General features: G+C 39.0%; 1 protein-coding gene across 4 annotated transcripts in view; it reads right to left on the bottom strand.

The window, feature by feature from the left end:
- Positions 1-17,272, bottom strand: part of frmpd3 (FERM and PDZ domain containing 3) — a 95,492-nt gene that overhangs the window by 53,993 nt on the left and 24,227 nt on the right. For all 4 annotated transcript variants that reach the window (XM_036003498.1, XM_036003509.1, XM_031319394.2 and 1 more), the window contains exon 2: positions 938-1,044. The gene's annotated coding sequence lies outside the window, so the exon portion shown is untranslated. The remainder of the gene's footprint in view (positions 1-937; positions 1,045-17,272) is intronic.

Raw genomic sequence — 17,272 nt, 5'->3', positions numbered from 1 at the left:
AAAAATATGAAAAAAATATCTCATTCTGAAATTGAAAAACCTAATAATTATAGTAGCACATTAATTGCATATACAGTACATTTCCGCACAATTGCGTATGACTGCAGAATTTTTTATTACTGTATTGACTGCAGTCATTTACTCTGCAGCATTATTAAACTCCGTCACACTCATCCTGTAATGGCAATAGCCATTGGCTGATGTACCTAGCTATAACAGAGAACCCACCACTCTGCATCAGCTTTCTGCTCACTGGCATGGAATCAATGCAGAATTGCAGATGTGAGCAAAAGTTGCAGAGGATATACACACACACACACACACACACACACACACACACACACACACACACACACACACACACACACACACACACACACAAATGCACACATACACACACACAAACTGCTGATGCGTGTGAGATCACACATTCGCTGCAATATCATGACGACAGAGGCCTCCCACCCAGACAGAGTTCATAACCTCAAACAGGAAATAACTTATGTTTCTTGAGAAAGACTGAAAAGGGTTAGCACTGGAGGGTAAAGCACTCGTAATAATTATGTATGACTTATTTTAAATGGTCTATTAAAGCTGAATGATCATTCAGCGAGAAAGAGGTTATGCATTTAAGCAAAATTTAACGATATAGATTTTGCCTATGGCTCACATTGATAAAGGATTTAGCATTTCATCCTTGTAAGATTAGGTTTTATAGCTTTTGTTAGATCAAACTGAAATGGAAGGAATTTGAAATCTTTCTTTGCATGATTTATGTTTTGTCAATATTGCTTTTTTAACTTTGAATTGGGTTTAGTTTTTTAACTTTTATAAATTATCTCACAGTGTGATATTATCACAGGGATCCTTCAGCCACCATGTACAGCTTTGGCTCATAAAAACCTTGGAGAAAATGGAAGGTAGAAGGTGTACTTACGATCTCTGAATGCTGACTGGTGGACAGGAGGTTCCTTTTTTAAAGCGGGTCTCCCATAAACACTCACACACAAACACACACGTGTGTCTGGTCGGTGGTATGTGTCCCTGTTGAGAGACACAAAAGCACACAAAAGACTTGAATGTTTTTCAAAGTAGATGCTGAATAGCCCACTGATTCTCAGCCCCAGTATTGGTACATACAGTAAAACGGCCCTATATGACAGATGCAGTATACAATAATATGTAGCATGAATTTACTTTGAGTAATAGATTTATATGTAAACACAGTTAAACACATTTAAATACTATTAAGAATAGTAGTGTGTGGGTGAGACACAGGTGTTATTTGGCTTAGATATTCATTAGGTCATAAGACTCATTTTAAATCCATCGGCTACAGAAGCGTGCTCATTGCATCCATGAACTGTAGGGCTGAACATACTTTAATTCATAACGTTGTACAGCAGCACCACAGAGTTCTGCTGCCGAGGTAGAAATAGTTTAAAAATGGAACAGCATTTTAAAATATTAAAAATGTTAAGCTCACATCCACATCAGTCAGCTGTTTTGCAAAATTTAGGTTCACAGGTTGATGTTTGTGCTGCTTCTGTTCATACTGTGGCACCCTTGATAATGTAATATCAGCATTGTATAATGCCCCCTTGCTCATGCTAATTAATTTGATTGCTAATAACACAAAACCCCAGTGCTGTTGTTTATAGTTTATTAAAACTGGAGTGCAGCTAGACATGAAGTCTGTTTTGCATAATAAACTCGTAATATATGTGTACTTTGAGCAATGCAGATTGCAGATTTCGCAAGGCTAAATGCTGGATTTTCTGTTTGGTGCTGTAGTCTGTAATGATGGCTCTCCTTTATGTTTTTTAACATGGGATTGCTCTAATTAGAAATGAGATCACAAGAACACTTACAGATAACGGTGCTGACCCTTACTTGGATAACTCACTTGATGTTTATCAGGCTTTTTGCATACATTAATCAATCAGTCAACATTTTTTTTATATAGCCCTTTACGGCAAGCAGCAGGTATCCAAAGTGCTTTACATCAAGGAACAAGAATAAAACATAACATACAGTAAAATCAGAAAAGGTTACATCAAAGCAGGCATTCATGTTGCCTCCTGAGTTACCATATGACCGGTTGCTGTCAATGTAGCATAATTACATAAATTTACTTATTAATTGAAGGAGCCCGAATGCCGTTCCAGATTGTTCCAGCCCACTTCAACCCCTGATTGTGTGTATCCTTAACAAATATGTAGAATGCATTTCCTTTCTCATAAAACATTGCAAAGCCGGTTTTGGTAGATTTTGGACCCTGCATCGTTCACATTTATGTTTACTAATTTACGGTCTTTTTCTTCTCTGCCTTTGTTGGCACGTTACTGCCACCTGTAGACAAGTGGGATAATGTAAAACCATTGGCAGGAATGTGTATTGTGTCAAACTGTGCTCTTGTACAGTACATGTGACCTCTGCATGCAGGAGAACAACAAAACAGCAGCCCACTCATTAAAACATTGCTCCATAAGGCTAATATAGCCTTCCTTAAAGCTTTGCTCAAGTCATTCTCTTCATATTGTTATGTTTAACTCCTGAGTTATGATTATTTCACAGGTTCAGGTTCTTGCCAATGCAATTTTAGTTTTGGTGTCCTGTTTTTATGGTCTGTGTGACCCTGTTCATTCATCTTGCTGCATGTCTCTTTGTGTGAGTAGGAGTAAGCTAAAAAGTTAGTCTGCAGTGTGTGGGCCTTCTTCCTTTCTCCTTTCAGGTTGTGGCTGCAGCTCGGCAGTAACAGTGTCCTTTGAGGTTGAAACTTCTTATTTATTTATGCCTAAGGTGGTAGCTGCTGTCCATAGTGACTCAACACATGATGTCCCTGCACTGAGATTCAGGTATTGCAGGTAATTGTCATATGTTGTCATAATTCCTGCAGGTAATTCCTGCTATGACAGTAATGATGAACATGGTAGAGACTAATTGACGACTGGTATCCGTCCAGATATTTTATTTTATATGTATTTTGAATATAATGTCTTTTAATTTAAATTGTTTTTTTCTTTTTGTTGTGTTTATCCACTCTCAGCACTCATTGCATGTTTAAGGAATCCCTCTCTATGATGCCTTTTATTATTTTGTGTTTTTCTATTTTTTTCTTGTTCTCATGTATGTGCTGTTTTTGGCATACAAGTAAAGCTGATATAATAATAATGGGGTGCCAGGGCATGACGTGATTTGTAGTGTATTTGTTGTATTGATATAAAATGTAGGTCTCATGATATGATATTGAGCTAACTAATGACACTCCAATCACTAAAAAAGTGCCCCGAATTAATATTTCATCACACTTTTCTAAATACGGAGAGACAGAGTGTTCCAGTTTTAACGGTCTCAAAAACACCCACATTTATTTTATAATTGCACAAATGGTACGTTTCAAAGACAGACTGCCTGCAGCTTTGATCACAGGAGGCAGAATGAGATGGAGACTCGCTGGAACCTGGAGAACTCATACATACCAGTCTACCACTGCTTTTTACAACTGACCCAGGAGGATTTTCTACACGTCAAATGTAGAATCCAAGATAAGAATCAGATCTGACATAAAAGTAGGAGGATATTAATTAGCACCAACAAGTCCCAGTGTAGCTTCTTGTAGTAGTATGGGTAAATGTTTCATTAACTTGCACATAGCAGGGACTGGCTTCTCATACCATAGTACCATATAAGACTCTCTAACCTACATTTGAATACATTGTTGACCTTGTCTCATTCACTAATCTACAGATAATGATGCAAGCAGAGAACGGCAGAGTGAGACAGAGAAAAAATATCAAAAATAAAAGTTGCACAAGTATATTTATTACTATGGTATAATATGAGACAATCATTTCAAAGTAAAAATTGCACTTTAGAATTAGAAGTCTTAGCAAGAATGTAAAGGGTAAAGTAGGTTTCAGTACCAATCACGTGCCCGTTTATACAGTATATATATTTTATTTTAGTTTGTCAATCCTCATTATAATGTCATCGTCATGATTTTTACCTCCTTTATGCGTCATTCCAGTTGCATCGGGAATAGAATTACCGGTGTTGTCTAAAAGTGTATTAGATAGTATTTGCCATAGGCTATAGCTAATATAGAAAACATGTTCAATATTACAGGTTGATCTCTGATGCTCAAGCACACATCTAATACATTTTATTCACAAGCAATTACTAAAAGAATCCCATGTCGCGAACATAATCACAAATCAAAACACATGTACTAATATAAGAGTTAAAAGTGAACAAAACAAGTATACCCCTTAAACGTGCATGCATACAGTGTGAAGATTGGAGGTGCATTGGTTATGCTAAATTAAGGCAATTATACATTTTATGTACTAAAGATATATATATATATTGCACGTTGTCAGAGTTACAGAGAATGAGTCTAGAAGGACTTCAGCAGCCTTCCAGTCCACTGATTAACTGGAGTCAAGTCAGTGCATAGATTTTATTAGTCCAGTGATATATCTTAGTAGAAGACTCTTTTTTTCTACTCAGTAAAGATTTGGCAGTTAATCTCCTTCATAGACTGTCTTAACTTTTCTATCCAATGCTTGTGTTTTTCTTGGAAGAAATCAATTTTTTAAAGCAAATGCAAAGTCAGAAGTGAAAAAACTGAAGGCAGTGGCACCATTTGGCTGTATCACATTGTAAGAATTAGTAAAGTAAACAATCTCTACAGCATCTTGTGATTCTTTATTGTTATTAGTATGATTATTATGATTATTATTATGTTTGCATACTCTACACAATTTCCAAAACCACAGATGTTTCAGCTTCAGACTTTGGTCCTTTTCTTCAGGACCAAACTCTACATAAGTATATTTTAGTTTATTTAGATAAACAATATAGGTTATACTACGTACACTGTATAACAATACATTACGTATTTCCTTTAGTTCAGCTTACATGTTAGCTACTGTATATACTACCGCATTACAGTGATGTGTAGTTATATTGTTTTTACAATTATCATTGTATAATGTTTGTGACTCATCAATACTGTATGTAAGTAACTGGTCATTGTGTTTCATTTCCCAGTTTCACCCTTTCTAAGTCAAATAAAATGAGTTACGACAATCCCAGTCTTCAGTGCTTGATGGTGGAAGGTGTTTAGCTGCTGGTCAGATTGCACAGGGTTACATGCATGCAGGAAAAGACACATTTCATGGTAATATTAGAAGAACAGAGTTGCAGAGATTACCTGGAACTACCAAAAGCATTTCCAGGTAATCTCTGCACCTTTGGATGATTTGTTTAATCTAATATTACCATGTAATAAAATAGAAACAGGCAGTTTTGCATGTTGCACCACTGATTCATGGAAATTACACAGAAACCACCAGAAGCATTTCCAGGTAATCTCTACACCTCTGTTATTCTAATATTACCATGTAATACAATAGCAACAGGCAGTTTTGCATTTTGCGGCACCGATTCATGGTTGTTACACAGAAACTACCAGATGTGTTTCCAGGTAAGAAGTCACAAGATTAAACATATAATTTGTAAAGTATTACCTTGAAACAAAAGCGAAATGTTTGGAACATAAAGGGTGGATGAATTTCAGCATTATAATATGGTAATTACCAATTTTAAATTCCAAGAAGTTTTATCTAATTTGGAAGATATTACGCTGATAGTAGCCTATAATACTGTGAAAACATCAACATATATTACCCCATTATTACCATGTTATTACAATATTAATATAACTATATTACCATTTCCCAGATATACATATGGTTATTATTGAACCCTTTCCTACTTATTTCATTGGTAATTGCATGTTATTACATCTGTTACCGTCTTATCACCTTATTACCTCAGTATTACGTCTTATTACTGTGATGTATTACCCAGTTATTACTTTGATAATTACATGTTATTACCTATATATTACCTCTTTATTATCATATTGTTACCCCACTATTACCATCTTATTACCGAGCCGTAATTTGAAGTGCTACCGTTTTTTTCTTCTGAGAAGACATTTGCTTTAGTCAAGTAAATTCTAATTAGTTTCAGATGCAGCCAACTGATCATTGAATATCTTGCTGGGTGCTGTGCTCTGTTGAATTCTGTAAGTGTCCAATAGTCAGGCCCTTTTACCTGGTTCCACGGATTAATCAGTTGTTTACAAGGCTGCTTACCTTTCTGTCCCTTCGGCTCATCCCTCTTTCACCACAATTGCTTCCACTCAAGTAAAAGGTGCCTATTTTCCTCATTTTTTCTACTGATTCATATCCTCTTACTTTAAACCTCATCTCCTTCTGCCCTCCATCCACCATCTGACTTGTATTATCAGTACACAGAGCCTGACCCTTTGTCCATTTCATCCAGAATATTTTCTTTCAAAACCCTTTCTGCATTCCTTACCCTCTCAGTTCCCCTCTCTACCAGGACACACATTGTAACCCTTCATATTTGTCCTGTGCAAACAGTGTCTGTCTACACCTTCTCTTCTCTGCCTCCTTTTCCTTTACACCTCTCCACTGAGGTCATATCTGTGGCCAGGACAAACACAGCCTGGACTCTGTGCTGTCTTAGAAGTCTGATCATATCATACACACCTGATGCTTACTGTATCTACAAACATACTTCGGTGTCCATTTTAACCTTTACATTTAAGCAAGATCAGCTAGGATGTGGGCAAAATGAAAAAACCCAAAGCTAGAAACATACTGTTATCTTTGAACATTTGTCATATTTAATTAATGGGTAGCACATTGTACACATCAACATATATCAACACTACACCCACAAGGCTGGCACCCACTGTGTTGCTATGGAAACATCATGAGACGTCTCATAGCAAACTGACAGCAAACTGTGATGGAGAAGTTTCAGCACTGTTGACAGAAAACTGTTTTGTCGAGCTGTTTCAGCACCATGGACAGCAAACTGTCTGGTGGAGATGTTTCAGCACCATGGACAGCAAACTGTGGTGATGTTTCAGCACCATGGGCAGCAAACTGTGTGGTGGAGATGTTTCAGCACTGTTGACAGAAAACTGTGTGGCGGAGATGTTTCAGCACCATGGACAGCAAACTGTTTGGTGGAGATGTTTCAGCACCATGGACAGCAAACTGTGTGATGGAGATGTTTCAGCACTGTTGACAGCAAGCTGTGTGGTGGAGATGTTTCAGCACCGTTGACTGCAAACTGTTTTGTTGAGCTGTTTCAGCACCATGGACAGCAAACTGTCTGGTGGAGATGTTTCAGCACCGTTGACAGCAAACTATCTGGTGGAGATGTTTCAGCACCATGGACAGCAAACTGTGTAGTAATATTCCAGCACCATGGACAGCAAATTTTGTGGTGGAGATGTTTCAGCACCGTTTACAGCAAACTGTGTGGTGGAGATGTTTCAGCACCATGGACAGCAAACTCTGTGGTGATGTTTCAGCACCGTTGACTGCAAACTGTCTTGTCGAGCTATTTCAGCACCATGGACAGTAAACTGTGTGGTGATAGTCCTGCACCATGGACAGCAAACTGTGTGGTGGAGATGTTTCAGCACCATGGACAGGAAACTGTGTGGTGATGTTTTAGCACCGTTGACAGCAAATTGTGGTGGAAATGTTTCAGCACCGTTGACTGCAAACTGTGTGGTGATGTTTCAGCACCATGGACAGCAAACTGTGTGGTGATGTTTCAGCACCGTTGACTGTAAACTGTCTTGTTGAGCTGTTTAAGCACCATGGACAGCAAACTGCCTGGGGGAGATGTTTCAGCACCGTTGACTGCAAACTGTCTTGTCGAGCTGTTTAAGCACCATGGACAGCAAACTGTGTGGTGATGTTTCAGCACCATGGACAGGAAACTGTGGTGGAGATGTTTCAGCACCATGGACAGGAAACTGTGGTGATGTTTCAGCACCGTTGACAGCAAACTGTGTAGTTGAGATGTTTCAGCACCATGGACAGCAAACTGTGTGGTGGAGATGTTTCAGCACCGTTGACAGCAAATTGTGTGGTGGAGATATTTCAGCACCATGGACAGCAAATTGTCTGGTGGAGATGTTTCAGCACCGTTGACTGCAAACTGTCTTGTTGAGCTATTTCAGCACCATGGACAGCACACTGTGTGGTGGAGATGTTTCAGCACCGTTTACAGCAAACTGTGTGGTGGAGATGTTTCAGCACCGTTTACAGCAAACTGTGTGGTGGAGATGTTTCAGCACCATGGACAGGAAACTGTGGTGGAAATGTTTCAGCACCATGGACAGGAAATTGTGGTGGAAATGTTTCAGCACCATGGACAGGAAATTGTGGTGGAAATGTTTCAGCACCGTTGACTGCAAACTGTCTTGTCGAGCTGTTTAAGCACCATGGACAGCAAACTGTGTGGTGATGTTTCAGCACCATGGACAGCAAACTGTGGTGGATATGTTTCAGCACCATGGACAGGAAACTGTGGTGGAGATGTTTCAGCACCATGGACAGGAAACTGTGTGGTGATGTTTTAGCACCATTGACAGCAAACTGTGTAGTTGAGATGTTTCAGCACCATGGACAGCAAACTGTGTAGTGATATTCCAGCACCATGGACAGCAAACTGTGTGGTGGAGATGTTTCAGCACCGTTGACAGCAAACTGTGTGGTGGAGATGTTTCAGCACCATGGACAGGAAACTGTGGTGGAAATGTTTCAGCACCGTTGACTGCAAACTGTCTTGTCGAGCTATTTCAGCACCATGGACAGCAAACTGTGTGGTGATGTTTCAGCACCGTTGACAGCAAACTGTGTGGTGGAGATGTTTCAGCACCGTTGACAGCAAACTATGTGTTGATGTTTCAGCACCATGGACAGCAAACTGTCTGGTGGAGAGGTTTCAGCACCGTTGACAGCAAACTGTCTTGTCGAGCTGTTTCAGCACCATGGACAGCAAACTGTGTGGTGGAGATGTTTCAGCGCCATTTACAGCAAACTGTGGTGGCGATGTTTCAGAACCATGGACAGGAAACTGTGGTGGAGATGTCTCAGCACTGTTGACTGCAAACTGTCTTGTCGAGCTGTTTCAGCACCATGGACAGCTGTGCTACCGGAATACACTCTCTTCACATAAGCTTCAAAATATGAGTACATTTCTGAATCTTTCTTTAATTAATGTGGATTAGACCTTAAGTTGCACTTACTTACAAAGGTGGACAATTTGAGTGCAACGTAAGGGGTACTTTGAGGAGAAAAACAAGCACCCTCATTTAAAACAGTCTCCCCATTAAATTTAAACACTTATAGCGAACATTAAATATACAATTTTAGTGTTTCTGTAATCAAGACATGCAGTGCATTAGTTTTTACCCAGGACAACCTGCTGCTGAAACTAGCACCTCTGGAATTTGCCATGATGTAGTCTGTATGCACAAGAGTTTTTCCTGACACAAAGGGATACATCAATCAATCAATTAATAAATAGCCAAAACTGTAATATTTATTATTGCTTTCTTTACACACAGTAAAGGAGTCCATTTTATTTCTAGTAATTGTCTCATGCTTGAAATAATTGCAAACCACCATCCTCCCTGCTTTCCTTCAGAAGTTAATGCATTACATATTCCTCCTCCTCTGCATCCCCCAATGTCCTTTCTTCAATTGTCATTCACTGCATCCACTCACTAATGGAAGCTTTAAAAGGACTATCAAGGAGGGAAATTATGGTTAAACAATTCAGATATATTTAACAAACCTCTTAGTTGTTTCATTTTCTGCATTAGCAGTGATGATTCAATAGGAAAGGCTGAGGTAAGGTTTTCAGCTAAAAGCCCATAATGAAGCGGACTGTTTGTCAGGCAGGAAGATAAGGCCTGTAATTGCTCAGGGTCCTGCATTGTCAATATGCATCCTAATGCCATCAAAGGCTTTATGGTTATAAGAGCAGGTGCTTCGGCTTTTTCCTTTACTAGATAACACATGGCTGATGGCACTGATGGAACTGTAGGATGCATGTGAATGGATGAAAGTAAAAGCTATTTGAATTTGGATATCCATAATAAATCTGCTTTTTTTTTTTAAGCGTAAATGGTGTGTGTTGATTTGTGTGTTATGTCTTTGATCACCATGCTGTTAGATGTTCTTGCTAGCTCCTAACCTGGTTAAGCTTTTAATGGAAAGCTGCGGGTTGGCCTTTTCTCACTGTGCCCTCTGCGGTGGCATGCATCACTTTGGAAACAGGAATACTTGCTAATTAAGATAGTTAGTCCCAGGGGTTGTTCTCTGCAGCCAGTTTTTGCTCACTCTGGGAGTGAGAGGTTGACAGGTCTGCAGGCACCACAGTGTCTGTGGAAATTGAAGGAGAGAGAGAGAGAGAGAGAGAGAGAGAGAGAGAGAGAGAGAGAGAGAGAGAGAGAGAGAAAGAAAGAAAGTGGACTTCATTTGTGAATATGCATGCAGTAGAACAGCACTCTATGGAGGAGCCAGTGGAAACTGTTGAGAGTGAAACATACTGTAAAATAATGGCGGAGCAATGAGGAGAACATACAGCCACTCATATCACTACAATTTATTTTCTTATTTAAATGTGACGATGTAGTAACTGCACATGTCACGACTTTGGAATATGTCATTCTGATTTAACTGCAAAGCATAAAAAAGAGTTGCAATTTCATTTTGCATGTGTTTGGTATAAAATCCTTAAATATTGTAAAAACATCAAAGACTGTATACACATGTGACTTCCTGTCAGTTGCTTTCTTATTTGTTGCAAGAAAAAGATTCTTCATCTGCAATACATGGAAATATTCATATTGATGGTTAAAAATTGTGATATGTCAAGAATAACTATATATTTATACATAGTTATAATTATAAAAATAACAATTATAAAAATAACATAACTCTATACAGACATGTATATATTTATATTTGATTTGTATGATATAACAACAAATATGTTATAGGATGATCCTATTACGGCTCTTAGACGTGAACCGGCTCCCATTGTTCACTTAAAGCAGCCGGTTCATAGAGCCGCCGACTCATTCACGACATCACTAGTTGCAGTCGCTCAGCCTGTTTTAAGATTTTCAGCAGTTTATGTCAAACAGGCCACACCCACAAGCATTTGGCAAATGGTTGTGGTAAAATGGTATGCCGTATCAAAAATTTGACAATATTTGAAGACCAGGTTTTGGCCATAAACCTGTTATACTAAAAAATCTCTATATTAGTATCTTTGGAAATATTGATAGATTTGTCTTAGAGCAAGGACTCCAGGATTTTATGCCTCACAGTTCAGGAGTTATGAGCCTAAACATAAAGAGGTTTGTAAATGGACAAATGATGGCGCTATTGCTGTAGTTATACACTTTCATTGAAATCTCTAAAAGGAGTTTTTAGATATTCTGCTAACTAACAAACAAGATAAGGTCAAAAACATGTCCTTGGTGTCCTCCTCCCTCCCGCGGCTACATGTGGTGCTAATGTTACTACTTTGGGACCACCAGTGCTCTACACAAGCCCCACAATGTCAAAACAATGTAAAAAAAAATGTTTAAGCGACACCCCCTTTCTCTGAATATAAATCCCATTTACTGCTGGAAACAAAATGTCAAAAAGCCCCTCAGCTGCCAAAATTGGAATTTCTTTTCCACCTACACAAATCAGATGATGTTCACAACAGCGTATTTTATAAGCTGACAACTGCAGAAACTTGAGTATTATCTGTTCATACCATGTGCCCCATTAGCCTTTTAAATACCTTGTACTTCAGAATGAACCTAAATAATGCTCACCGATAACCTACAGAAGCTTTACAGATTATTTTCCCCTGAGGGCCAGTTCCACAGACCTACTAGGCTCATTACGATGATTTACTTTGCAGCTGGATGTTTACACCTCAGGACAATCATACATGATTCCCTAATGAATACAGAGGGAAAAGAGAGCCTAAGGAGGACAATAAATAGGAAGGCGGGCAGCTAATTAATGTAGTCTTCTCTCAAAATCAGGAAGGATCCTTATTATTTATTGTCTTGTGTGTGTGAGAGAGTCTGTGGTGCTGATGGGTAGGGGGAGGGGGGTTGTTGGATGATTACCAATTTCTAATTTCTTGCACATCTCAGAGACAAGGTAAAATTGGCTGCAATCTTGGGAAACTTGAATATGCTTGTCTTCGGAATTATCCAAATTACCAAGATAATTCTTTATCTCGGGCTGAGCCATCAGTGTACCAGTCAGTTGTTGTCAAGCTAACAACATATGGGGAGCCAAATAAATAATTTATTTTACGCAAGAAGGCAACTGCCATGTCATAAAACTGCTTGCTGTTTTACTAGCTAATCAGCAGGATGTTCTTCGTACACATAAAATGCAGCTTGTTTATTTGATTTTAAGAAATAAAAGTAAGGGTAAGTTGAAGTCGGATGAATCAATTATTTATTTGCCGATGTCCCCTTCAGGCATTGGGATTCAGAGCTTGCCTTGCGCTTGTTTGCGTCTCAAAAAGCTTAAGGTTTAAGCTTCACACTGTAGATCTGTAAGAAAATATCAGATTCCACATCCACTTTATTATCCTGGGAGATACATTAAATTGCAAACAAAACAATCTTGTGAGACTACAGTCTTAATCGATTCAACCTTTTTGGAATACACTTTGTAATGCTGCCTGAAATAACTTCTGACACAAGGGAAGTACAGTACATTTTCTCATGTACTGTACTTATGTACACATTTTATACTTTGGTACTTAGAGTGTATGTTGAGTATTTCCATTAATTGAACACAGCTACAGTTACTTGTTACTTTGCAAATTAAGATTGTCTATACAAAACATAGGATCAGCTTCTGAAATATGATACAGTGTTATAGACTAAAGTACCTAATGGTATATAACGCAGGCTAGGGTCTGATGAAAGACAGTGTAAAATGGAATTGTAGGATCTAGTGTATTTGGAGCTTGACCCATACTAGGCACTAAAAGTCCGGATATCTCGGCCTCGCTGCTTCAAATTTGACCATTCTTTTTTAATCTATCTCTTGTGAGTCCTCCACCTTAATTAATTAAGCGATGTACTAAATTGTTTGAGTACCCCTTTACATATTGACAAAGAAAGACTGCACGTTAAGGTCCATGCATTTATTGAATGAAAAAGGCAAGCTTTTGGTCCTTTATTCTTCATCTGGAATAATACTTGACAAAATGGAAATCTCATCAATCACTCAAATACAGCACACTTGTGGTAAACATTGCATTTCTAAGAGAATATTGCCATTTTACAAGATGATCCAACAAATGAACCATTAAACCAATAATCCAGACACATAATTAAACCACCACAGTTCTCCCAACAATAAAACACCGTGAACAAATGACTCCTTTTCTAAAACATATCTCAAATAACATTAATATACACTGTAGTTGTACTGTGCGTTGTATTGTTTCTCATTACTTCGTCACAGTTAGAACGTTAGCTAATTGTTTCGTGCACTTAGGAAAGCCAACTTCATGAAATAGGTATTTTTAGAATAGTGCATTATCAATCACGGTCCACTAAAACAATTGTAAGGGTATTGCTTTTATTGATGTAGAAACAAGAGATTCAGGCTTTGCTTTGGTCTCAAAGTAGTTTTTGTCCAGCTGGCAGAGTTCTGTTACATTAATCTGTAATGATGTTTCATGAAGAGCACACACTTCAATAGTTAAATATAAAGGAGAGAGAGAAAGTCATTCTCCATGTTTACCAACACCAATGAAAAGTCCAGAGGCACTTTCCATGAACTATTCAATCTAAACATAACTGTTAATGTTTTGTAAGTGCGTACATCATAGTATCTTTTACAGCCCACTCACCTCAGCACTGGAATCTGTCCTGTATTACATGAACGTACCCTGTGACCAGCATAAGGAGTTTACGTCAGCAGCCAGAAAACCTGTGACTAATCATGTCTTTCAGTGTACTCTCCCCTGTTCTCTTATAATGTCAAACAGTGCCCAAAATACTCCCCCACACCACCACCACTTAGATACTCTGTGCTGAGTAAATGACTGTTATTATTATTCAGCCGTACTTTGCTGTGGCTTACAACAAAGCACCGCAATACAGAAGACAGCTACATCCGGCTGCTGGTGATTTGATTTGAAATACTCTTTTGATTGCAAATAATCAGCTTAACCTTTGTCTGTCTCATTTTCTTACATTGAGTGTTGCCAACAATAAAGTTTTAAGTAAGTAGTATTAAGCAGCAGACTATTTGCACCGTCCACATATCAGTTATCACACAGCTTAAAATCCTTTAACTCTTCTGCTTGTCTTCATCGTCCCGCCCTCCTTTCTTATTGGAATATAGATTTAACAAGAATTTAAAAAAATTTACCTACCAATTAGTCATGAAAAGAGATCTTTTTCATGTAAATGCAGCAGCCCATGTAAACAATGTCTCTGCAATACAATATGTAATACATGAGTCTTGCATCCACTACTTTTAATACAATTCTCCACCTCAAGGTGGTCTCGACCGGTTGTTTTATTTCGCACCGAGTGTGATTGCTGTGTTCACACCTGCCCAAACGAACCGCACCAGTGGGGTAAATGCTCCAGGTTTTTATTCAACCAACTACACAAGACGCGTGTTAAAACCCTCTGAAACCCACATAGAGCCATTTTTGTCTCTATTTTAGGGGAGTACAGGGGATCTTTGGGGGGGGGGGGGGGGGGTTGTTTAGCAGGTTAACAGTAGTTGACACATAGACGTGGTATGCATCATCTAAAAGCTGGGAACCTGAAGATTAATTTGAGATGCAGCGTAGCATGTTGTGTCAGGTTTTGCTAGTCATAAAGCTGTAATAAACATTGTGTTTGGGTTAGGTGCCTACTTCATTTGTGGATGGCTAGCACTTCTGTTCTGAAAACTGCTGAGAAACCAGCTTATTGTCAATATACCTAGGAACGCCATACATCCTCTGAATGCACTAGGTCTCTAGTCTGGGGTTGTACAGTTTTATGAGGCTATGATTATCCTCAAGGTCACAACACGTCATTTTAAGCAGTGATGTCAAGTTTAGGAAAAGGGTCTCATTACAATGAAATGGCTACAATGGGGCTAACATCATCACACATGGATACAATTGGGTTCATTAAACCACAAGGGTCTCAGCTTTCGAGTCAGACCAATTTATGCAACTCCAAGACTGTTTAGGGACTCCAGTATGCAGATATATTCAAATTAACCATTTTTAGAATAGGCGGAAATAACACATTCATTCTGCATGCAAAGAACTGCATGGTTTTTGCCCCAAACTGCATGGGATTATCATAGCACACGTCTGTAAAGGGAAGATATCTTGAGGTGAGAGGTCAATGGCCCCCTTTAAAAATGGCCATGCCAGTTTTTCCCGCAGTTATTTAGCCCCATTACTAACAAGCTAGCATGGCATGGTTGGTACCAATGGATTAGGTCATCTAGTTTCATATGATACCAGTATCTCCACTCTAGCTTTAAACCCCAGACTATTACAGCCTCTTAAAGACAGAAATGTTGGCAGGGAGCGCCATGGCTCCTGCATGTCTCTTTAAAAAACAGGTGGGAATGCAGTCTGAAGGGCAAGTGGATGGTTTTGAAAGTGTAACAAGCAATAGGCCACCAACAGAAAACCATTAGAGTATGATGGAACACAAACAGGCAGAGGCCGAGTAGAATGAGATAAACTTAACAAGTCTGCACTCAAGCAACAACAACATTGTGTATGTGGGAGTGAGAGCTTACATACATAGCTGTCCCTTTTTTGCATTAGTTCCTCTCTGTCATGGATCAGCTAGGGCCTGTTCATTGTCCCTCTAGCCATCTACCTTACCTGAAGGCACTGCCATATATTTATAAATTATGTACTGTAAATCTAGAAATCTTTAGGTGGCCCTCAGCACACTGGGGACATGAGTCCTCTGACATACTGTACAGCACAACAGTGTAAACCTGAGTAGTTCTGTAACATGAACTAGGACTTAATATGTTTTTACTTCTAAGGGCACTGCCTTGAACTCTTTAAAAGTCAAGTCTCAAGGGAAAGTGGTAAAAGCATTGCATCATAACAGGTTTGGCCCACTAAAGAGCTCGAGGCCATCTAGCCTACTGGTCATCCAGAGAAAGCTTTTACACAGAGAGGGTCACAGAAACACAGTCTGAGGACCTTTTTAAATGTTGAGCACAGTGAAAATCTACAGAAAAGAAGGCAATCTTGTTGAATGGATTTTACATTATATTGTAAATTAAGGAGCAACATTTATAACTGCTGTGAAGTGGAACCTGTACTAAGTTTGTAAGAACAGGGTATCATTAAGAAACCATATTTTTTTTATTGAGCCTATATTGAAAGCTCAAACTGAATGTGTTCTGCTGTCTGCACATATCAGTGGAGCAAATACTTGGTCAATCTACCATGACTATAAGCTTCAGAAAAGACAGTGCTCATGCTGCAAAACAAAATCACTGCATCAAAAAAATAGGCTCGTCTAACATGATGGTGCATCTACTGAAGCACTGTGTAAGAGTTTGTTATTTCAGATGTCCTCAGTTATTGTCAAAAGGGACTGTATAAACATTATTCAGGAGGGAGAGGGTCATTAAATTGGGAAGGATTTGTATACTAAATGGAGTTTAACAGGGATGGTCATTTATTTTTTCTCACCGCAGAGATAAATTGTTGGGATGGCTTTAATGGCTTTATATTTTGCAGTGGGTCATAAAGATGTGCTTTGCCCTATGCAGAGGATATATGAGATATAAGATGGAGTCAAGCTCTCAACCCCAATAAGTTTGGTACAGTCCCTAATGCCCCTAGAATCAGCTAACCTTCTGTTTTTTTCTTCTTTGACCTTTTAACCAAATGTGATCACAAAATATATTATCATTTAATTAAAAAGGATCTGTTTTCATTAGCATAAGGCCCTGAGGCACACTGCCTTTCTTGTTGAAGACGCCCTGATCAGACCAGTTGCAGTTGCAGTTTTTTGTTTTTTTCCCCTAGGCAACCATTGAATCCCTCATCCTCAGCCAACCCTTCCCGGACCATGGCGTGGCCGTACCCGGCTTTCTGACGGTTCGGGCGGACAGGGACGTTACAGAAAGCGGTAAGAAGAAAGGAGGGGGGGTTGCACTGTATGTGAGTGAAAAGTGGTGCAATCCTGGACATGTGAATGTGAAGGAACGTTTCTGTAGCCCGGACATTGAACTGCTGGCTGTGGGGTTTCGCCCTTATTATCTCCCGAGGGAGTTTACGTCCGCCATAGTTATCATTTGTACATTCCACCATCTGCTGATGC

Source organism: Sander lucioperca, chromosome 1, assembly GCF_008315115.2.
Source record: "Sander lucioperca isolate FBNREF2018 chromosome 1, SLUC_FBN_1.2, whole genome shotgun sequence".
Taxonomy (NCBI): domain Eukaryota; kingdom Metazoa; phylum Chordata; class Actinopteri; order Perciformes; family Percidae; genus Sander; species Sander lucioperca.
Note: the sequence above shows the minus strand (reverse complement) of the source record. Positions and strands in the feature narration are given on the sequence as shown.